The sequence below is a fragment of the Aricia agestis genome, chromosome 5 (genome assembly GCF_905147365.1).
Source record: "Aricia agestis chromosome 5, ilAriAges1.1, whole genome shotgun sequence".
Classification (NCBI taxonomy): domain Eukaryota; kingdom Metazoa; phylum Arthropoda; class Insecta; order Lepidoptera; family Lycaenidae; genus Aricia; species Aricia agestis.
In genome coordinates, this window is record NC_056410.1 from 12,632,278 (window position 1) to 12,657,770 (window position 25,493).

The 25,493-nt window shown below is 35.9% G+C and overlaps 1 protein-coding gene across 1 annotated transcript in view; it reads left to right on the forward strand.

The window, feature by feature from the left end:
• The first annotated feature begins 6,644 nt into the window (after window positions 1-6,644).
• Window positions 6,645-25,493, forward strand: part of LOC121727416 (acetylcholinesterase-like) — a 96,660-nt gene continuing 77,811 nt past the window's right edge. Inside the window, exon 1 of the mRNA XM_042115259.1 lies at window positions 6,645-6,800. The gene's annotated coding sequence lies outside the window, so the exon portion shown is untranslated. The remainder of the gene's footprint in view (window positions 6,801-25,493) is intronic.

Sequence of the window (25,493 nt, forward strand, 5' to 3'; positions counted from 1 at the left end):
AATAAATGTGTGTGTTGTAGTGTTACCATTAGGCGTAAGTGCCCCGGGGTGTGGTTACTGAATGGGCACGTGGCGATACTGTTCATTTCAAACATTATTACAACCTCCTTAGATGATCTCAAGGTAACGACACCCCGCGGCACACTAAAAGAATATTTGGCACTTTAAAAAAAGGCACATTTCCTATTATAATTGATGAAAAAGGTTTGAAACGTGTTGATAATGGATTTGTTGGGTAATTAATTTCGTGATGAAATATATTTGTTTCATTAATTTTGGTTTTTTATTTGATAACCTGCCCCTTGACAATGAGGCGTTACGTGGCGCTACGTGGCGCTACGGCGTAGCAGCGGCGTAGACTTGCCCGCTGCAAACTTTTGGTAACTAAAAATTCATAAACTTAATATTAACATAATATTACATGTGTAACATTTTCTTATCATCAAAATTACTTATGTATAATAATATAGTATCTACTAAATTGTGACAATTCCCTATATTAAAGGTTTTGGTTAACTATGCCTACTAAAAATGAGTTTATAGTACTTAGATATAATTATGAACCCATAGTTTTCGTGCTTTCTTTTGATTTATAAGATAAAAAAAAACTTTATAATACATCGAAGGGAGCAAAGAATAAGAATAATAAAGTTTATTTGTAAAAATATGGTTGGAATAATAATTTTGTTCGCATACGAAAATATTTTGTTAACTTGTTTGATATAATTTTTAGGGTTCCGTACCAAAAGGGTAAAAACGGGATCGTATTACTAAGACTTCGTTGTCTTTCCGTCTGTCTGTCTGTCCAGGCTGTAACTCAAGAACGGCTATAGCTAGACTTCTGAAAATTTCACAGACTAGGTATGTATATCTGTTGCCGCTATAACAACAAATATTAAAAATAAAATAAAGTTAATATTTATGGCTCCCATACAAGAAAAGTGATTTTTTGGCCTTTTTAGCTCGTAATCAATAATGGTAACAGCTAGGCACTTGACATTTTTACAAAAAACTTAATTATATTGTTACTTACTTTAATAATTAAGAATAAAATTAAATAAAAGTAAATATTTAAGGGGGGCACTCATACAAAAAACACAATTTTTGTCTACTTTCGCTCTATACCGGAACGGAACCTTTCGTGCGCGAGTCCGACTCGCACTTGGTCGATTATTATTATAGGTAAGATTATAAAATCCACCTTTGAACTAATCATGATTGTATTAAAATGCTTATGTAAGTAGCGCTGGCCAACCACCCAGTTCACTCTGACGGTTAGTAAAATATTGGTGTAGTAAGTGGTGAAAATGTTCTATATTTAAGCGGCAGGTAAGCTCCAGCCTTGACCGGGTTACGCGGAAATTGAGTCAAGTTGCAATGTGCATTTAGCTCCTCGCTCAACCTTTACATGTAAATAGATGGCCGACCTGTCGCTGCGGACATTTTTGTTAAGGCCCCTCTTCGCGCTGGGCCATGATGAATAACCACGACTGTCATTTTAATAAATAATATACAATTCAACTACCGAGGTACTGTACAAGCTGATATTCAAAATGTATATTATTTATCGAGCTATTAAGAAAAAACTTACTTCTCGCTGATTCCGCGTCGTTCTTTTTCACCTGGCATATGAAAGACGCGTAACTGTGAAGAGAGAAGGACGATGTTTGTTTGTTTGATATTTTAGCTAGTTGTGCTTATAATATTATCATAACATCGCAATGTTAAAGAAAACTACATATTATTTCTTAGGAACAAACAGTAAGAAATCAATTGTAAGTTGAAAAGGAAAACACAAATCTGTTCATCCTTTATCTGGTGGAGGCCGAAAGAGTTCTCGGGTTGAATTATTTATGTTGTTGGCTTTTGGAACTACGGGGGTAAAGGGAATGGGACCAACCACTTTCGTACGATGGTCGAGTCTTAATTCTAAAAAACTTAACAATTTCTATTAAATAATGTTTTCGCGAATATTATAGGTATATGCGAATATATAATATTACAATGTGTCTCGGCACCAGTTTCCGATCCTTTTATGTTAAGATGTATGGCATATTTTATCGACAAATTGGCTCTAAATTTTTTTTTCTCTAAGTTTTGTAATTTTTTTTCTCGGACTCTTATATTCCCATTTTTCTTAGATTGATTTGAAAGGGATGACACTATGATGTTGCCACTTTTTAATTTCTTCACCTTTTTGACAGACTATACCTATACTAATCTGACCTAAGCAAATCGTTAGATATAACTTTAACTATCTGACAGCATTGAAGTCCAGTATCACTTATTTTAGATAAAAACCTCCTCTATCTTTTTTAAATAAAAATAGGAACAGTTTAATGCACTTGGTTAATTTTTTACAAAAAACCATTAATTTAAAAATACACATTTTTTCCTTAAACTTTGGTTCTATTCCACGAAATTAATAACGTATTGTCTGTATAAACGTAGTCTACAAGTTTAGCTATAATATTTACATGAGATGTATCGTTCAGATTAGTAGAGCCCGAGAAAAACTAAAATAGACCTGCCATTTTACAACCGAGAGAAAGAAAAAATTTAGGAACCCATTTGTCGATAAAATATGCCAATTAAAAGCCCGACACCAGTTGTTGTCGGGATACATTGTACTTATGCATGCGAGGCAACAGAAATGCCCGAAATGGTTTGTTGAATAAACAAGAATAAATTAGATTTAGAAAAAAAATTTGAAGTTAACGAATAGGTATACCTATTAAATAAAAAATAAAAATTTAATATTAATATAGTATCTATACATACGAGATATACACAAATTTAAAAGGAAGAAACGAAATATTTTAGTATTTACTAATAATAATTGGACTGGCAGAGTAGGTACCTAAAATAACTTATTAGGTACCTACTAAGATAAAGAATCTTAAAAAATTGTTTCCTAAATTGAAACCTTTGGTACACATAATATCATTGCAGACTACCAAATCAAATTGTGCCGAAATTATTATTTAATTTTAATTAATATCACATGATGTTACTGCTAGATCGTATATAGTTCACGGACAAGTAAGAACCACCCAGCAAAAGGTTAAAGGTTAAAAGTCAACCCTTAAACACTGAAATTGAATTTCGTAACCGAATCCAAGATTTTATTTATATTATTTCTGTTAGAATATCAATCTGTGAAGTTTTAAAGTTTTTCTTTATTAATACTTTTATTATTAGGTTCATACCATAAAGTTAATACACCTAAGGTATATTAACTTTATGGTTCATACTCATATTTTACATAGAGTCGACAACGCAGTCGCAAGTCGCAACTCTACCATTATCGCTGTTTAGGGTAGGCGACAGTTTTGCATTAGGCGATGCGTTAGCTCGTTTTTAAATTTTTTTCACCATTGTACAATTGTACATTATTGTCAAAATTTTATTGGCAGTATTTCGCTAAGTACCTACCTAGGGTTGAATACAAGGCAATCCGAGCCTTTTAGTAAACCATAATGGAATATAATTTATTACTGGGATTTTTGTTTAGAGCGTTATACCTACTGGTGCTGTTGATTAAAAAAATACGAAGCACGCTACATACCTACCTACTTAAAAAAAACGACATATTTAAACATTTTCAAATTAAATAAAAAAAAAACACTAGTAAACCCATCCTCATAATATAATTTGGGTTACATTATAATATTGTCATTATCGTGCGTTTCAAGAATAAGGTATTGCTTGTGAGTATTCTTAATGCAAATCCATACTATTATTAGTAATAAATGCGATTTTGCTGAAACTTGTTATGGAGATACATACTTTGTGCCCCGGGAGAGGACATAGGATACTTTTTATACCGGAAAAATGTACGGTTCCCGAGAGATAAACTAATTTTGGCGTAACGCGGTTGCGGGCGTCATCTAGTATCTTATAATTACATAATATAAGTATTTATAATATTTGATTAAATTCCGGTAATTTCACCAACTTTTCTAATTATTTCTGCTCAAGAAGTTCAATGCAAAAAATGCTCTTTATAACATATTATTGTGTATTGGATGTAGGTTGCTGCACTTACTACGCCTATTAATTATATTTTTTTTATGAAATAAGGGGGCAAACGAGCAAACGGGTCGCCTGATGGAAAGCAACTACCATCGCCCATGGACACTCGCAATATCAGAAGAGCTGCAGGTGCGTTGCCGGCGTTTTAAGAGGGAATACGCTCTTTTCTTGAAGGTTTGCAGGTCATATAGGTCCAGAAATACTGCCGGTGACAGTTTGTTCCAGAGTTTTACAGTGCGCGGCAGAATGTTACGCGAGAAACGCACGGTGGAAGACTGCCACTCATCAAGGTGATGAGGATGGTATATTTTTCGCGTGGGTCGACGGCGAAAAGTTGCAGGTGGTATGATTCCGAACAATTCCTCAGAGCACTCCCCGTGATACAACTGATGGAGGATGCAGAGTGAAGCTACATCTCGGCGTAATTCCAAGGGGTCCAAGCTGTTTGAAACACTATGGCAGTCAACAATTCGAGCGGCTCTTCGTTGGATACGATCCAGAGGGAGCAGTTGGTATTTTGGCGCCCCTACCCAGAGATGAGAACAATTATTGTTCTCATCTCTGGGTAGGTCTGGGTAGGTAGGTCACATATAAGGCGCAGGTCACATATGGAATATAATATTCCATATGTGACCTGCGCCTTGTAGAGTTGTAGGCGCTGGTGCGGACTGAAGAATAGGGATGATGACAAGGTCAAAGATTAGCGAATTTTGTTAATAAAATAAAGAAATCACGGTAAAAAATAAGTGTTTCAAAAATTTCATCTTGATAGCATTTGTATTTTTTTTGTTATGCGCCTTTAAAGTTGGATATTCAAGTGGATTTTTTTTTCAATTAAATTTCTTAATATTTGTATACAATTCGATAACTTATGCAACTAAAAACAACTTTTGTTATGAAACCACTTTCATAAACGCAATATTTAATATACCTGTCGAACAAAGTTGTCTCCCGTTGCGTACAAACTACGAAAGACTGACGTCATACTTTCGTAGCACTTTGTATGGAGCGTTTCGGGCAGGCCTTTTTTATGAGATATTTGAATTGTCATATCTTGGTGAATTTTTAAGCTATCAGAGTCATTCTTTCAACGATGTTTATATTTTTAAGTGTCTTTCAATTACCGATAAGAAAAAAATAGTCATCATGCCTATTGTCAACAGGAACACCAAGCTTCTTCGAGGTTAACTTGGCCTTACCCTCTAGATAGTATCGAAATTGGACTTCGCTTGATATATTAACGCCAAGTATTTCAATGCTAGGGGAGATGGTTAAAGATGTGCCCTCAAAACGAGGATATAATATGACCATTGACCATTTTGAATTTATAATATTAGTATATTATACATATTATACCAATATTATAAATCCAAAAGTGTGCCTGTCTATCCTTCAAGCCTAAACCGCCACACCGATTTTGCTGAAATTTCGTGTGGAGATACTTTGAGTCCTGGGAAAGAACATAGGATACTTTTCACCCCGGAAAAATGTGCGCGCGATAAACGGATTTTGGCGTCATCTAATTCCTACATTACGAAACTTATAACGATATTACGATACAGCATAAAGCTGTTATTATCCGTTTGATGAAAACTAGCAGAGAAATACTTTACAACAGTGTTTTTCAAACTGTGGCTCCCGACCCCCCGGGGGGTCGCGAAGCTTCTGTAGCTTCTGTAGCTTTTCTAGAAAAGCCTAATACATTCTGGGGGCACTCAAAAATAAACAAGAAGTCTGCATTTTTTCAAACTCAATTAATAGAGTTTAATATTTAATTTTATTTTCACAATTTTTACGCAGAGCTTTAGTTTTTAAAGTAAAAAAGTACCATTTAAAGACATATAATAATGTATTTTATTATTTATTTATTTATTCAATGGCAAAAACAGCTAATTTCCTAAACCATAGACCATGATAGTTTATATTCATGGCACTTGGCAGGGGTTAGGTATCTACATTCTACATGTATCGACTGCTTTGAGAAAAGCACGTGTTTTGGAACGTTGTCTGACATAACATTCAGTGGATATCGTACAATGTGAAGCCCTCGTTATATAATAAATGCATTAGTAAAGAGCCATCACGTAGGGCGCCCGGGCACGATAGCAGTTGGGAGGAGTGATTATACACGGCGCGGGATACCACCTTCGTGAATTTTCCCCAGAAAATGGCAAAATTTATTTGACTATTTCATAGATAACTGAGAGAAAGACGTGTACTAAGAAATATTAGACGTATTTTTTTCACACTTACATTTCCGGCTCTAGACTATAATCATGATGTTCCAAGGTCAATGTTTAAGATCACTACCAAGAGTTTGTTCATTATTTTCTTTTAATTTATCAAAGAATAGAACCTATTTAACATAAACAATAGTTTAATAAAACCGGGAAAATTAATATAAACAACATTTTGAGCACAACGAAATAAATAGCTGCTAAAAATCGAATCCTTCCTGATAATCACGTAATAAACTATTATTTTCGTATTTATTTTCCACAATGCATGTATGCATAAAATATTATAACATCGCCCGGCCCCGTTAAGCCGGGGAAAAGGGAATCGTAGAGTGGCAACACCGCGGCTCGTGGCAGTCGCTCAGTGTGCTCGCAGACGCTGTCAGCTCGGTAGTGCGCGCGGCCGGCTCGCTGTCCCCCCGCAGCCGCGAATGTTGCCAGTGAACTTCCCCCGAGTGCCGATATTTCCACCGGTTATAAACTTTATTTACAACGGATTTTGGCCGAATGCGGTTCAGGACTTAATTTGTAAGTATACAATTTTAATCTGTTTGTTTTATTGAATTATTTAGCATTTTAATTTCGAGTTACTCTTGTTTTTATTTACACTACCTTATTAATTTTAAAACTTAGCTATTTTACCAGTAGAAAAATACCTTTTTGAATTATTTTTTTTTGTTACATATTTTCTATACCGGCGTTGATCGAATACAGATTCCTCCGTATTAATTTTAATAGATGAAACTTTAAAGCAAAACAAACAAAGTATTGTTTTGGAGCGGCAATTGATATATCCTGGTGGTGCACGGGTGCCGGCTGCATGACGGCGGAAGCGTCGGATTCATTCACATAATTCAATTAAACCTCGCGCCGAGCTGAGGGCAGCCCGCCACTCCCGCTCCCGCAGCTGCAGCTAGAGATGTGCCCGTCGGTTATCGAAAAGAAAATTATTACTTTGCTCTTGAAATATCGGATGTAAAAGTAGTAATTACAAAAACACGATTGATTAGCTCTTGAAAAAAAGGCCAACACAGCTGAGCTCACATGAAAATAGTTAATTATTATTTTCCTACTTTCAATTAACGCTGGCAACCCTTCCCACCACCCGATCGATTTAAATTTTTTTTGGGTGCTCAGGATGTATACTCGTAGAGCAGCTGTTTGGAAAAAAATATAGTCGCTAAGCCTACATTTTTTTAACATTTTTTGCCCCACCCCACTATATCCACACCCACCGCCCACGGCCTGCCAGCATGCAGATTTTTAGATAAGGTTGTTCAGAGAAGTAGCTAACGGAGTTTTAATAAAGCTGAAGGCACGTGACCGATTTGGTCGCCAGCTCTTATTCGATATAAGTACTTAGGGACCATCCATAAAGTACGTCACACGATTTTCATGATTTTTAGACCCCCGCTTGCTATTATTTATTCAACAAATGCACTTATCAATATAAAAAGTAGATGTTATCCGATTCTCAACCCAAGCTGATATGCTCGCCAAGATTCGCGAAAATCGGTCGAGCTGTTTCAGAAGAATTCAACCACGCACCCAGTGACAGGAGAATTTTATATATTAGATCAAACTCTGCAGTAAAAATTACATTAAAATATTTTTTCACACAGTTTTGACTTCTTATAACCCATATTACATAATATTCTGAGTTGTGATTTTGTAAATTATACGTGTAGCGTTGTTTATTAAAAAAAATGCCACCTTTAGTTTTGGATAAGGCAAGTTAGAATTATTTTTGTTTAATATTTGACTGGATTTCACAAACCGCTTTTGGCACAAGGGTGAAAGCTATCTTTTTTTTCAAGTTGAAATCCACTCATTTAGTTTAATTCAAAAGGTAATGTCAAAATCTCCATCATCTACATACGTGGGAGAGCCATGCTTCGGCACGAATGGGCCGGCTCGACCGGAGAAATACCACGTTCTCACAGAAAACCGGCGTGAAACAGCGCTTGCGCTGTGTTTCGCTGAGTGAGTGAGTTTACCGGAGGCCCAATTCCCTTTCCTATCCTCCCCTATTCCTTTCCCTTCCCATCGCTACCCTCCCCTATTACCCTATTCCCTCTTAAAGGCCGGCAACGCACCTGCAGCTCTTCTGATGCTGCGAGTGTCCATGGGCGACGGAAGTTACTTTCCATCAGGTGACCCGTTTGCTCGTTTGCCCCCTTCTTTCATAAAAAAAAAAAATCTAGAATCAAATATCGATAAGTTGAACGCCCCCGCCCTACGCTTAGACAGATCACAGATGACAGAACATCATCATATCTCTTTTGATTGCAGGCGCGCTACTCTATGTTTCAACTTTATTTTCTAAAGGTGAGGCTAAGTAGTATTTTAGTGGCCAAAGTCTCTAAAATAAGTGCTCCGGTTCTTGTATTGATTATATTATCGTGACATTTTCACAGCCAAAATTAGATTAGAGAACGAGGGTTGGATGCTCGATTGGGTTTTTAAGTTCTTCCCTACTATATTCACTAAAACATCGATAAATAATAATGTTACAACACTGGCTCAGTTTTCTACTAAATTAATCGGGTGGTTTTCATTTTATCAAGTTTTTTTTTGCTAAACAATGTACCTACCTGAATATAATTTTACCATACCAAGATTCGAGCGATAACTAATGTAAAATTTTATCGATTATCAATTTACGCTGGATTTACGTACTTTTATAAGGTTAATGATGTGGTAACTAAAGGCTTTATTACAAAGGCGATTTACGCGAGAGTTTGGAGAGGGACTATCCATAAAGTACGTCACATGATTTTTTGACGCCCCTCACATTTGTGAAGCCCCCCCACTCACTAGTGTCACGTCACAAATTTGCAATTTTATATGGCTAGGAATTAAAACTACTTACCTCAATATTTCCCTCCCCTCTCGTTGTCACACCATGTCTTCGTCAACCCAATCCCCCCCCCTCCTAACACACAATAATGTGTTAGAGCCTAAAGCATCCATATTTGTTGCTATATTTTCACATAAGTCGTTAAAATGTCGATTGTGGCAAGTGCAAAATAGCTGTTCTGGCATTGAATTAATAGCTATTAAAATTTTGAATTGTAATTATATTCGTGACGTGATTTGTGTGTATTGTCCACCGAATATCCAGACTACTCAAAATGATTGGGATAGTGTGTTTTCGCAAGTGTCCTCGCGAGCCGTGATTCTTGGAGACTTCAATGGTCATCATTCTAATTGGTCAACTAAAACGGATTCTCGAGGTATGCAGATTTTTGATGCTCTAATTGATAATAATTTAATAACTTTAAATAATGGTACTCCTACACGATTGAAACTGGCGGACGGGGTTTTACAACGGTCGTCACCTGATTTGTCCTTGGTGTCTTCAGATATTTTTCATAAATTTTATTGGTCTGTTACAAATGAAAATCTAGGGAGTGACCACCTTATGATAAAACTATCTCATCCGGACAATTTTTGTAGCTTTTTCATTAAAAAACGCAATTTTCGACAGGCCAATTGGTCTTCTTACGCGACTTGTGTAGAAAATCTTATTTTTCAAAATAATTATTTATTTGAAAATATCGATAACTTACAACTTTACTATGACCGTTTTGTTGGCATTTTGAATACGGCCGCTAATAGTAACATTCCTTTCTTTAAATTACCTACGTGTCCCATTAACAATTTCAAACCAAAACCATATTGGAATATAAATTTATCAAAAGCAGTAGCGGAGCGCAGGCGAGCCTTATCCCTTTTTAGGCAAAATCCAACTCCTCATAATTTGAATATTTTGCAGGATAAAATTAAAACTGCTCAAAAATTAATACGAAAAGCGAAAACTGAATCGTGGCAGAAATTTTGTTCCTCTATTGATGAATCTACTAATATTAATAATATGTGGAGTCGTATGAGATGGCTAAAAGGTTTCAGAAGTCATAAATTTACTATTGCAAAGGATGTAGCACAAAATCTTCTGAGCGAATTATGTCCTGATTACTGTTCTACACCACGCCCTCAGTTTCAGTCTCAAAATTCGTTGCTAGAAAGTCAAATATCTAAATATGAGCTTCTGAAATGTATAAAATCTAAAGATACCGCCCCAGGTTGTGACGACATTTCGTTTTCTATGATCAAAAATCTTCCAGATAATGGGCTTGACATTCTTTTGAAATTATATAATGAAATTTTAACGACCGGTTTTGTTCCTTATCAGTGGCGCCAGGTGCGCATCACACCTATACCTAAACCCGGACGAGACCCTTCGTCAATAACATCAATTAGACCGATATCCTTAATATCATGTTTATGCAAAATATTTCATTCGGTTATTAACAAAATTATTATTTTCATTAAACGATCATGAGCAATTTCAAAAATATAGAGAGCGTCTTAATTATTATTTAACAAACCAACGCAGTGAGCAAAAAACTTACTGTATTCAAAAACAATATGATAACATAATCAGCGCAATTCTCCAAAGCCTAAAAGAAACTAATGCATCAATCTCCACTGATAAAACTCACGATATATTATCACCACGCACAATACAGTTAATGGACAGAAGAAGAACACTGCACAGAATGAAAAATAAATCTAGATGCGAAAAAAATGAACTCACAGCACTTTATAAACTAATAAACAAATATATCAAAAAAGACTACGCCAGCTATAGACAAAATACAATTAAAAAATACATAGAGCTTACAGGAAGCTATAGAAAAGCCTACAAAGACTTAACAACAAAAAAAACATGGATAGAAGGACTGAACTCAACAGGGAAAGTCTTACTCAATCGCAGAGACATTATAGAGCATGCGACTAGTTTCTACAAAAACCTTTACAGCGGTAACCTAACCCCAGAAAGCATAGAGCCAACGCAAACTGTCCGGAAAGAGATGATCAAGGAAATAAATGAACTGGAAATATCTGAAACAATAGCCAAATTAAAAAAAGACAAGAGCCCGGGTTCGGATAGCGTGACCAACGAAGCCGGCCTTAAAGTTCTTGCTCTACCTCTAGCAAACTTGTTTAACCAAATCCTAATAACTGCAGAAATACCTTCCCAGTGGGCCGAGTCAAATATAGTCCTGCTCTACAAGAAAGGAGACCCCAAAGAGATATCAAACTACAGACCAATAAGTCTTTTGCCGGCCATATACAAACTTTTCTCAATAATTATTAATTCGAGAATTGGGCCAACCCTAGAACTTCACCAACCTGTGGAACAAGCAGGATTTAGAAAAGGTTTTTCAACCATAGACCATATCCACACACTTGAACTAATTATTGAGAAATATGAAGAAATGCGCAGACCACTTTATATAGCCTTTATAGACTACCAGAAGGCATTCGACACAGTTTCGCAGGAGAGCATATGGGGGACCCTCGAAAGCCAAGGAGTACAAATACAATACATAGAGGTCTTAAAAAGCCTCTACAAAAACTGCACGGGTAGAGTGAAACTCGAATCCCTTGGCCCGAGCTTCCCTATTAGAAGAGGCTTGAGACAAGGAGATCCTCTGTCTCCAAAATTATTTATAGCTATCCTGGAGTCAATTATTAGACAGATCGACTGGAAAAATCATGGCATCAACATAATAGGCAAACGACTAACACATTTGCGCTTTGCAGACGACATTGTCTTATTATCTGAAACATGTTCGCAATTACAACACATGATAGAATCTCTACATAGAGCCAGCATCCAAGTAGGGCTTGAAATGAATTTCTCCAAGACAATGGTAATGACAAACAGTGTAGAGAGAGCAGCGATGGTAACAAATACCCGCCTAAAATACACTAAACAATACATATACCTCGGCAAACATATAAGTTTCGATAATAAAAACAACGAATTGGAAATTGCAAGACGAGCCACTAACACCTGGAACAAATACTGGCAACTAAAAGAAATATTCAAAAGTAACATGCCTATAAACATAAAATCTAAAGTAATGAACTCATGCCTACTGCCATCCTTGACATATGGGTGCCAAACGTGGAAGTACAATAGAAAAGCTAAGGCAATGATTGTCACTTGTCAACGCGGAATGGAGCGCAGCATGGCAGGTATAAAAAAACTACAAAAAATAAGGCATACTACTATAAGAGACCGAACCAAAGTTATAGATGCCCTCCGCTTCGCAAAACAACTAAAGTGGAAATGGGCTGGACATGTTGCGAGATTAAACGACCAGCGCTGGACCTCAATAGTAACATCGTGGAAAGGACCTGAAGGCAAGAGACGTATAGGAAGGCCTGTTACACGCTGGGACGACGAAATTAGAAAGATCGCCGGCCCAGATTACATTAAAGTAGCCCAAAATCGAGACAGATGGAATAGTCTGGAGGAGGCCTTCACCTCTGAAGAGGGGGTTTTTGTAAATTAATTAATGTAATACCAAAGTTAATATCCTCACAACTTATTTTTGAAAAATATTGTATACTAACTCATTGTACTAGGATAATATCAAACTAACAATAACCACTTATTATGTAATTTTAATTTACAAGAAATATAAGGCTTTTTATTTTATTTATATTTTATATCAAAAGGATTGAATGGTTTTTCGAACACAATAACATATTTATGGAAGAGACCAAGGGTTTTAGAAAGGGAAGGTCTACCTTAGATAACTTAGCTTGTGTGACGTCAGCCATACAATTAGGTTTTTCAAAAAATCTATTTACAGTGGGAGTTTTTATTGATTTAGAAAATGCATATAACAATATTGATTTTATTAGCATTTTAAAATATATGGATGAGCTTAATTTGGGAGCAAAAATTTGTATATACTTCTGGAATTTTCTTATTGAAAGATTTTTAAGTATTGAGGGCCCGGATTTCCTGATAATAAGGAGCACGGCTCGTGGTCTAGCTCAAGGGGACCCCGCGTCCCCCCTCCTATTTAATATTGGGACAATTCGAATTTGTAAAGCTCTTATATATATTTGCTTCTCACAGTACGCATATGACCTTACTTTGTACTGCAGTTCAAATAATTTAAATGATGCCAGAACAAAATTGCAGTTGGCACTTGACACGTTAAGTAAGTTGTGTTTTGATTTAAATTTAGATATTTCAGCGTCTAAAAGCAAAATTTGTATTTTTTCCAAACGACCACAAAATCGTTTCATGAATTTTCATTTTTAAGTAAACAATCGGCCGCTCGATGTAGTTGATTGTGTAAAATATTTGGGTATGTGGCTGGACAGATCGCTTAGGTGGGGAAAACATATTAATGAAATTGTAATCAAAGTCCAAAAATTCCTTAACATCTTCAAAGTTTTAGCGGGGCCAGGATGGGGAGTACACCCTAAACATTTGCGTAAGTTATATATTTCTTTTATTCGGAGTCGCATTGACTATGGTAGTTTTTTATATGATAATAGTCCTCAATCGTTTTTAAATAAATTAGACAAAATTCAAAATCAGGCAATGCGTACTATTGGCGGCTTTATTAGGACCACTCCCATCCACGTGATGGAAAGCGAATTATGCCTTTTTCCTTTGTATCTTTGAAGACAATATTTAGCTGGTAAATTTTGGTTAAAAAATAATTCAATTGTTAACAAAATTCTTGACAAGAATATTTCTGAACTCACTGATTCAATTCGTGGCCGTTATTGGAACAATAAAAGAAAACCTCTTTTAACTTTCACTTACGACTATTTTAAAAATAAAAATATTGATCGCCAAAAAATATTAGGGATGTTTTCCCTGGATACATGGGTTAGTAATATTAATTTATCTAATAATATAAACGTTAATATATACAATCTTCCCAAAAGCAAGCAATGTTATCACCCTTCGTATTTAAAATATATATGTTGTGACTTTATTGATACAAAATATAGACAATTTAGAAAAATTTTTACAGATGGGTCTAAAAATGATATCTGTAATGGCGCTGCATTTTATGACCTACATACTAAAACATGTGCGAAGTTCAAGATTCAATCCAGAATTTCTATTATGGAGTTAGAACTTATAGTTATTGCTAAGGCATTGTCTTACGCATATTCTTTGGATATAAATAATATAGTAATAATTACCGATTCTAAAAGTGCTTTGCTTCATTTGGCTCGTTGCACCTCGACCTTTCGAGGTACAACGATAGCCTACTCAATTCTGGATTTAATCTTGAAATTCGCGCATCTAAACAAAACTGTAATCTTACAATGGGTACCTTCCCATATAGGTATTGAAGGAAACGAAAAAGTTGATAAATATGCAAAGGAAGCATCTTCAGATGGATTACTTGTAGATTACCTACCGTCTTTTAGTTATCATACCTTCTCATATAAATTGTATTGTGATAACTTGTTTAAGGAATACTTTTGTGAAAGGTCAAAGGAAAAAGGTATATGGTATCGCACTGTCCAGCCGCATCCCCCAAAACCCCCTTGGATTAATGAATCTAAATTGAGTAGAATAGATGTTGTAAATATTATGAGACTTCGTTCCGGGCACATTCCATGCAATAATTTCTCCTTTCTTATGAAAAAATCTACTTCACCAAACTGTGAAACATGTAACGTCGTTGAAGATATATATCATATTTTGATGGAATGTGTCCGGAACAGGCATATTAGAGAAATAATGTATAAAACTTTAAATCAAGTAGGTGGCTGTAATAGTATCCTGGCCTTTCCGCTCTCTGGGGAGATCAGGTTGCTATTGCAGCTTATCAATAGGTAACCATACAGGAAAGCTTTTATGCCTATTATTTATATTTATTAGTTAAGATTGCATAATATATTGAGTGATTACCTACCAGGGCGACTTAATCGCTTAGCGATAAAGCCCTTTAATATAGAATAAAAAAAAAAAAAAAAAAAAAAGCATCCATACTAATATTAGAAATGCGAAAGTGTGTCTGTCTGTCTGTGCGTCTGTCTGTCTGTCTGTCTTTTTAACCTCTTCACGCCCAAACCGCTGAACCGATTTTGCTGTTTGGTATGCAGATACTTTGAGTCCCGGGAAAGGACAAAGGATACATTTTATCCCGAAGAAATGTACGGTTCCCACGCGATAAACGAATTTTGGCGCAACAGAGTTGCGGGCGTCATCTAGGAATATTAGATAATAATATTTTTTTATTGTCAAAGTCGAATCTAAGTCGAATAACAAAATAAGTAATACAATATCATAGACACCAGCCGGGCCGAGAGCGCTGAAGTACAAGAGTCTTTAGCAAACTTAATTAATAGTTAACTTCAACGACGGACTTACGTTGAAAATGTTTATTTTGCCATCGCCCGTTGTTTCAGCGGCTACTCTACAGTTAATTAATTATGATGTTATTTATCTGATACAGCGGCATTCTCTTTACACTCTTTAGCATAATTATAATAAAATATTTACTTAGCAACGTATTTATTATTTAGCACAAAGTATTTCCTTTCCTTTCCTTTTGTTAGAAATTCCGACTCGTTAGAATATAATTTATTATATAAACATTAATTTGTATTTAAGTATGTCTAACAATTTGTATCTCACCATGTATTATTGTGAATACTGAAATATTATCAAACCTTTCAAGTCAAAACCAAAAGCGTTCTGACTGGTCAAAACTCTAATAATAAATAATTGTAATAATAATAAGTTTATTTCTCCCAAAAATTACATATGCAATTTGTGGGAGACATGGAGCCCGAACTAAGCCAAGGCCTGTATATTGGTACCCCAGGCCCCACCTCAAAAACAATGGAGTAACAAAGTAACATGCTGTACTCGGCTAAACATGGCGGTAGCGGTCATTGACTCCCTGTCAAAAACTTGTCATTTTCTATGTAAACCGCGATTGACAATAAAGTCTCAGATGGAGTCAATCGCGGCTTTGTATAGAAAATGACAAGTTTTTGACAGGAAGTCAATGACCGCTATGTTTCGCCGAGTGCAGTATAATATATTCTAAAAACATACTAACATATAACATAAATATACTAGATGTCCCGGTGAACTTCGTGTCACTTTAAAACCTTCCCTGGATTTCTACGAATATTTGAAGACTAAAATCAGCCCAATCCGTTCAGCCGTTTTCGAGTTTTAGCCCGACTAACACATTTGAAAATCCATTTTTATATATAAGATGCTTTAAAAATATTCTTACATTTAATGAAACAATATTTTTGTAGAATATATTATACTGCACTCGGCGAAACATAGCGGTCATTGACTTCCTGTCAAAAACTTGTCATTTTCTATACAAAGCCGCGATTGACTCCATCTGAGACTTCATTGTCAATCGCGGTTTACATAGAAAATGACAAGTTTTTGACAGGGAGTCAATGACCGCTACCGCCATGTTTAGCCGAGTACAGCATGTTACTTTGTTACTCCATTGTTTTTGAGGTGGGGCCTGGGGTACCAATATACAGGCCTTGGCTTAGTTCGGGCTCCATGTCTCCCACAAATTGCATATGTAATTTTTGGGAGAAATAAACTTATTATTATTACAATTATTTATTATTAGAGTTTTGACCAGTCAGAACGCTTTTGGTTTTGACTTGAAAGGTTTGATAATATTTCAGTATTCACAATAATACATGGTGAGATACAAATTGTTAGACATACTTAAATACAAATTAATGTTTATATAATAAATTATATTCTAACGAGTCGGAATTTCTAACAAAAGGAAAGGAAAGGAAATACTTTGTGCAAATAATAAATACGTTGCTAAGTAAATATTTTATTATAATTATGCTAAAGAGTGTAAAGAGAATGCCGCTGTATCAGATTTTCCTACTACGTTTCCCCATTTTTCGTAAAAAGGGTTACAAAGTTTTTCTTTCACGTATTAATATTATGATGATGATGATATTGTTTACACACCATATGAAAAAAAAAAGAATTCTATTTATCTTTAATTTTACCTATATAATGTTTAATGTAACGATTCATTAGGGTTTTTTCTGCATTCCATAATTAGGGATTTAAAGGAAAAAATAATATTTTAATGATTTTGCTGATTAATGTCTTGTCAGAAATTCTGTGACATGAGATTCGGCTTAGATAATACATGTGCTTCAGCAGGCCCAATTCATAAATTGATTAAAGCCATAAGAGTCCCAGTTTGAAAGTTCGATCGATTGGCGCAACAGAAACTGCTCAGTGCGGTTGGGAGTTGGGTTTTGCGGTGGAAACCATGTCAAGACACAGCTACTTGATACCGCACTTTAATTATCCTCGCTTTATTTCGAACTAGCGACCCGCCCCGGCGACGCACGGGTATAAAATATCTATATATTTTATACCCGTGCGTCGCCGGGGCGGGATAGCCTATGATCCTTCACGTGGTCTACTGCTTATCTGTGCCAAATAACATAAAAATTGCTTCAGTAGTTCGCGAGATAAGCCCTTTCAAATAATTTCCCCCGTTTTTTCCACATTCTCGTATTAGTCTTAGCGTGATAAAATATAGCCTATAGTCTTCCTCAATAAATGGGCTAAAAAGATAAAACCGACTTCAAAATTGTACGTACGTAATTGAGAATTAAAACTCCCTATCTCCAAAACTACTGAACGGATATTGATGAAACTTGCACTATTCCCTAAGTTGAATAATACCTAATACAACAAAAAAAGAATTGCTGAAATCGGAATGGTAATTCCAGAGATATACGAACACAAAGATAAAAACATACATATACATTACACATACATACTTACATACATACACTTTTGAAATTTGGCACATTTGTTCAGACGCTAACATAGACTAACATTGGGCAGTTCTGGAAATATTACATACATACGCGTCGAATCGATAACCTCCTTTTTTTGAAGTCGGTTAAAAATAAGCTAGCACCTAAAATTTGAATAAAGAAAAACCAAAAGTAGGTATTTAAAAAGGCAAAGGTTATCGTCAGTACATTAGCAAATAAACTGCAAACGATAGCTGTTAAACATTGTGAACCGCAGGGGCATAGTGTAAATAATATACAGTAAACCGCGACTTCTTACTTTACCGCACGAATCTAGCGCATAAGGTTTGAGCGTGATTTTAAATAATTTCATTTCATTTCAAGAATACTGAAATATAGTTGAGATACGCTACTCAAGTGTTTCTCAAACTTTAATCTGCGAATTCGCGAAGTAGACCTTCATAAGCATACTCCTATTTTTTTAAAACATTTTGATACTTAAATAAAAGCAAGTCACGAAATCATTATGCTTAGCACGGCGAGCGAGCACCAAAAATAATTATTTATTTATTAAAATCAAGTAGCACCATTTCAAAGGGGTCCTTGGTATGGTGTACTACTTGATTTTTATGGGTCTTCACAGCAAAAACGCTCGACTACTGTATTTGTATTGTGTCAGGAGCGTCGACTGACCGTCACCGCTCATTCAATTGCGCCGGGCTCATCGCTAAATAGGTTGCTAAAGGTCAGCAGGGGTCGGCACTTGCAAAACGCTGACGTGCTAATTCTGACCCATATTTCGCTAGTTTTAGCAAGGTCATGACAGCATTTAGCCACAGTATAAATATACAGTAGACCATCCTGTTGTTTAATGTTTAAGAGACTACCATTTTGTAGTTTATTGGACTCGGACTGGATCGAAGCTGTATTCATGTTGGATTTATAGCAGAATCGTCAATCGGCATACTATTAGCTGTGTTGTTAGGAATTTTACAACAAAACTAAATAAACAAATTAACTCAGTCGGAGGTAAGCTACTGTACACATTAGTATTACGTTTACCGGTCTGTGACCCACGTGGGAGTGGGGACAGAGTGATGCGTGTCATCGTTAAATATCATTTCCCTCGTTTATTTCTTCTAATGGTGACCCAATTTTGAGCGGCTTGAGGCACGCTTCAGGTAAGCACTTGTTAACTTATCGATTGCTCCCTCAGGCCCAGGGGGGTATTCGAGTGTCATTATGAACTCTTTCAAACTTGTTTGTTACGTCAAAAACTGAGGAAAATTAGGTAGGCAGTAATGTTCGGGCTAACACGTTAAATGCGTGACATAATAAAAGAAGAACACAATATTACCCTAGAACACATTTTTTATATTACTATCAAGCTAATTTTTTGTGAGTAGTTACTTTTTGATAAGATGAACAACATTTTTATTTTCGAAAAATCTCGAAGGTGGTAGCTAACAGAGGTAGGAAGGATTTCATACTTTGACTTGATGGTCCTTAAATATGGATTGATTTATTTGTAGGACAAGGTCACTCTTAAATTATATATACCTATTAACCTACCAATAATATACAAAAATACTGTAATCGACAAAACTTGGTTGACTACTGTACCCTAAAACGGAACCAGCAGATTTTTTGTATATTGGTAGGTTAATAGTTTTAATATAATTTAGGAATAACCTTGTCCTACAAATAAAACAATCCATATTTTAGGACCATCAAGTCAAAGTATGAAATCCTTTCTATCTCTGTTAGCTACCACTTTCGAGATTTTTCGAAAATAAAAATGTTGTTCGTCTTATCAAAATGCAGCTACTCACAAAATATTAACTTGTTACTAATCACAAAAAAAATTGTTCTAGGGCTCCCTCACTATTAAATATTCTTTAACTAAATATAATTTCCATTATCTGATAAGTATTTCTGTTGATTTAATATTTGAATTACAGGGAAATTTTAAAGCATAATATATTTTGTTGCATTTCATTCGGGTTTTTAACCAAATAGTTATATATGTTACGCTCAAAGACCGAAAACGCTCAGTGAGCGAAAAAATGGCTCACAACGCGTTGTGGTAATAGTGAACCGGCCACGACGCGTTCTGGTAGTCACAGAAATACCACAAAGCCAAATTCGTGTCGTGGCTGACGTGCTATTCGACCACAACGTGTTGTGGTAATCGAGAAAAGCCATGACGCGTTCTGAGCATTTAAAAACAGCCACGACGCGAATCCGTGTTGTGGCCCTAATAAAAACGGCCACGACGCGTTCTGAAACCAGGTTAGTTACTCAGGAGTAATTTTATAGCGCCCAAGTGTGTGCGCAATACACAAGCGCACTCTGGTTTCAATGAAATTAGGCCAGTTACGCAGAAGTAATTTTATAGTGTCCAAGTGTGTGCGCAATACACAAGAGCACTCTGGTTTTAATGAAACCAGTCCAGTTGAGCAGAAGTCATTTCATAGTGCCCAAGTGTGTGTACAATACACAAGAGCACTCTGGTTTCAATGAAACTAGGCCAGGTACGCGTGAGTTATTTTATAGTGCCCAAGTGTGTGCGCAATACACAAGAGCAATCTGGTTGTTACGCAGGAGTTATGTTATAGTGCCCAAGTGTGTGCGCAATATACAAGAGCACTCTGGCTGGTTTCAATGAAATCAGGCCAGTTAAGCAGGAGTCATTTTATAGTGCCCAAGTGTGTGCGCAATAAACAAAAGCACTCTGGTTTCAATGAAACTAGGCCAGTTAAGCAGGAGTCATTTTATAGTGCCCAAGTGTGTGCGCAATACACAAGAGCACTCTGGTTTTAATGAAACCAGGCCAGTTAAGCATGAGTAATTTTATATTGCCCAAGTGTGTGCGCTCTTGTGTATTGCGCACACACTTGGGCACTATAAAAAATGACTCCTGCTTAACTGGCCTGGTTTCATTAAAACCAGAGTGCTCTTGTGTATTGCGCACACACTTGGGCGCTATAAAATTACTCCTGAGTAACTAACCTGGTTTCAGAACGCGTCGTGGCCGTTTTCATTAGGGCCACAACACGGATTCGCGTCGTGGCTGTTTTTAAATGCTCAGAACGCGTCATGGCTTTTCTCGATTACCACAACGCGTTGTGGTCGAATAGCACGTCAGCCACGACACGAATTTCGCTTTGTGGTATTTCTGTGATTACCAGAACGCGTCGTGGCCTTTTTCACTAGGGCCACGACGCGAATTTCGCGTCATGGCCGTTTTACTATTACCACAACGCGTTGTGAGCCATTTTTTCGCTCACTGAGCGTTTTCGGTCTTTGAGCGTAACATATATATTATTATAGTATAACCACAGAATATATATTAGTAGTACCAACAGAAGTCTCACTAGCGAAACCTGTTTAAAGAAATAACGACTCATGTTACGATACTATTAAGTTCAAATTCCGACCGCGCAGTGCTAGGTGCCTACAATTATATTCACCTACATGTCCGCTCTCTGTCTATCGCATAACTCGTACCTTTTCTGACGAAATTAAGGTTTTCGCCTTTTAGAAAACAAAATATTCTTTTTTAATTACTATTGGTATGAATAGCAAACCTTTTTATAGTAATATAAAATTTTAGTAACCCAACCTACATTTTATAGTAGTTTTATAATATATTCGATTATAGTGCAGGAAACTTTTACAATTTAAACATAGTAACTTGTGTTTATTTTTGTATAGTTTGTGCGTTTCTTTGTATGAAATTGGTTTATTTGCTATGTTTGTATAGTTTTTATCTACTTTTTATATTTAAATACCTTATTCAAATACATATTTCATTGGCTTTTCTTAATTGTTCATTTTTATAAGATTTATAACGATTTTGTCACAGCGGTTAAATCAGTATCATGAATAAAATTCCTCTATGATCAGTAAACAGTAGATACGCGACGAAAAATCTTGCGCGTGCGTCACCGCTCGCTTGTGAGTCACTACTGATTGGCCACCCGCGAGTGGTACTTACAGTTCGATACCTATTCTCGCGAGTGGGACAGGCCTGGTATAACTCTAACTGACTTGACGACCTCTGTGGTTCAGTTGGTGGGCTGTTGGTAGCTCAAGCCGGGGGTCGCGGGTTCGAATCCCGCCGACGGAACAAAAAGTTTTCAAAAGTTCCTGGGTCATGGATGTGTATTAAATATGTGTATGGGAAATAATAAAACGATCGAATAAAACATTACTTTGCGACTGACGATGAGCATACTGTTTTAATAACATGAGCGGTATTAATTTGACTTAGCGAAAAATAAACTAAACTAACGACTAATATTGATTTATAATAAAATCGAGAACGAGCTTACAAAATGTGGACTGCGATTAATCTATTTCGTATATTAAAATTCTATCCGAGCGACTGTATTACTAAGTGAGCGACTGGAAATACATAGCGGGCAACTTCAATATTAAATATAGATTCAATTTTTCTAAGTGAGGTTATTTATTACGAGCTACTAAAAAGTTCATTTTGAGCAGTTTTTTGTGAGCTGCTTGATTAATGATAATTGGTTACTGGTATTCTATTTGAGGCTTTATATTTTATATTTTGATACGTGTTTTAATGAAAACTACATATTGTTAAATGCGTGCGAATTCGAATGGGGGCGGGGCGACGAATCGTTGCAGTCAGGTGAGTTGGGCTGCGGACCAATACGACTTTTTTGGGTTAGGTTAGATTAGCTTATATAGGTTAGGTTAGGTTAGCTTCGCTGTGCTACGCTCCCGCCTTAGCCATCGTGGTTATTTTTTTGTAAGCCACCCAGAAGTAGGCTGGAGCCCCGCGTAGCGGGGCTCCGTCGAATCATAATTGAAGCCAGTTTTTTTTTGGTATAGGTCGCCATGCCCCTCTAAATCGTTGGGTATGATTCTAAACTTTTACCGTTTAATTTAAGTTCCTACAAATAGAACAATACATATTTTGGGATCATCAAAACCACTTTTTTTCACATATAAAATTGTTGTTCCTCTTATCCAAATGAAGCTACTCACAAAAAATTTGCTTGATAGTAATTTAAAAAAAAAAATCTAGGGATCCCTGATTAAAAGTATACGATACGTGGGAGAGCCGTGCTTTGGCACGAATGGGCCGGCTCGACCGGAGAAATACCACGTTCTCACAGAAAACCGGCGTGAAACAGCGCTTGCGCTGTGTTTCGCCGAGTGAGTGAGTTTACCGGAGGCCCAATCCTCTACCCTATTCCCTTCCCTACCCTCCCCTATTCCCTTCCCTTCCCATCCCTACCCTCTCCTATTATCTTATTCCCTCTTAAAAGGCCGGTAACGCACCTGCAGCTCTTCTGATGCTGCGAGTGTCCATGGGCGACGGAAGTTGCTTTCCATCAGGTGACCCGTTTGCTCGTTTGCCCCCTTATATCATAAAAAAAAGTGTTTCAAATCATAAAAAAAATAGTTATTTCATATTCATTTTTTTTGTTTTAATGTGTGCTCATTATACTCTGCTCATTAGTGTATTTTTCAAAGTGGTTTTTGGTATTCGAAACACTTAATTTAAGATAAAATGCCGCTCAGTATAAAAATTACATTTGCCAAATATTGAAAAAAATGCAGGACGTAACGTTGACACTCAAACAGATGTTAAGTCGCTCAAAAATTATAAAGCTGCTCATTTGGTATTTTAAGTAACCAAATATATAATTTCTAAGTTGCTGTTCTGTTAATTTCTCGTCACTCACTCTTAGTCGCTCAAATAGTAATTCTGTAACCCAAATTTAGTAATTTTCACACCTAAAACTGTGATTTACAGTCACTCGATTAAATACTACGCTATGTGTATCATATAATAAAAATCTTAAATATATGTAAAGTATAAAAGTATTAAATATATTTCCGTTGTCTGGTACCTGTAACACAAGTCCTTCAGGTACTTACCACGGGGCCAGACTGACGTGGTGTGAAGCGTCCATAGATATATTATTATTATTAACTATTATTTCCATTATCTTATATTTGAACGGTGCTAAGTTTCTCCACAACTGTTGCATTACAACTGGCAGTTCGCCAACTTACCTGTGTTCTAAATTCATACTGAATTTTAAATAAAAGTTATTTTCTATTTAAATTTGAATTTTGCATTCTTTTACACTTAGGTGTTGTAAAAAATAAGACAGACTTCAAACATTTAAATTGTTTTTACATAGATATTTATAATATATTTTTTCTTTTACTTAATCTACCATCGGCTTTCACTAGCCATTATCAGATATTGTGTGTTTCATTGTCAGTCACTTCTATGGTGTTGTGTATGTTTCATTAATTTTGAACAATTACTCATTCTATTTGGTCACAGTCTGCAGAAACGTTTCAGTCTTTATAAGTCGTGAATCGTGATAAATTAGCAGGTCCCTAGCAAGTTGGTTGGTGTGATTTTCTTATATTTTCTTGTATGTATTTAGATACCTCTAAGTTCTATAGTAGTAATATTTAAATATTCATTAATCCCAGAGTTTGTTTTGAACCAAGGTGTATTAGCTATTGTTTTCCAGATTACTTTTGCTTGCGGTGCCCCACAGTTGGATGTCATAATATTATGTCCATTGTCCATGTTAGCTTGATAATGGCTTTACAAGAAATTTACTGTCTAATGTCAGAGGTGATTGTCCTCCAATAAGCCAGTACAATTTTTTGAATTCCATATCTGCTTGTCGCTTTGTGTTAAATATGTTTAGCCCAGGTTAGTATTTTATCAATATGCATCCTTACGTATTTTACATTATTTTCTGGCTGTAATTGTTCTCCTCGTAGAGTGACGGTGGGCAGTCGCCTTTTCGCAGTGTAAAAGTGATTTGCACAGATTTATGAACGCTTGGCTTAATCCTCCAATGCTCGGTTGAGCAGTGGAGTATTAAGCCAAGCCAACACATTAGAAATAAATAAAAATAGATAAGTAGCTTTACTTATTTAGGTGGTCCTGCAGTTTTGCGATGCTATGGTCGGATTTACATCATTACATCATCATCATCATCATCATCATCATCGGATTTACATCAAATTAAAAACCGGACAAGTGCGTGCCGGGCCACGTGCAATATAGGGTTTCGTTATAACTTAGAGTACCGCTAGTTTTTGATAATTTCACAGGTCAACAATAAATTTGGTGCCTGAAAACCAAAAGCTGTTTCTGTAAGAACTTTGTACCCCGATCACATGTTTCTAAGAAATTTTCTTTCTATCAGCTCAGGTTTTTAAGATATTTCATTCCAAAGTTTCAAGAATCTAGAATTTTAGTCTATTTCAGAATCGCTTTACAACTATTGAAATAATTTATTTTCATGAATTTTGATAAAATATATTTAGTAAATATACACAATATCTATTATTTAGATCTCAATTTAAATTGCATATTATATTTTTTTATTAAAAGAGAGTTGTAAACTAAACTTTCTTTTTTCATACAAAAATTGTTACTCCACGTAGTATGAGCTAGGTAAAGCATTTTGAAAACCGTCATAATATTGGGGAAATTAGTCATAACTCATTGAAACAAGTTACATTCTCAATAAGAAGTGTCTCCCTCTGGCATACATATTACAAAAC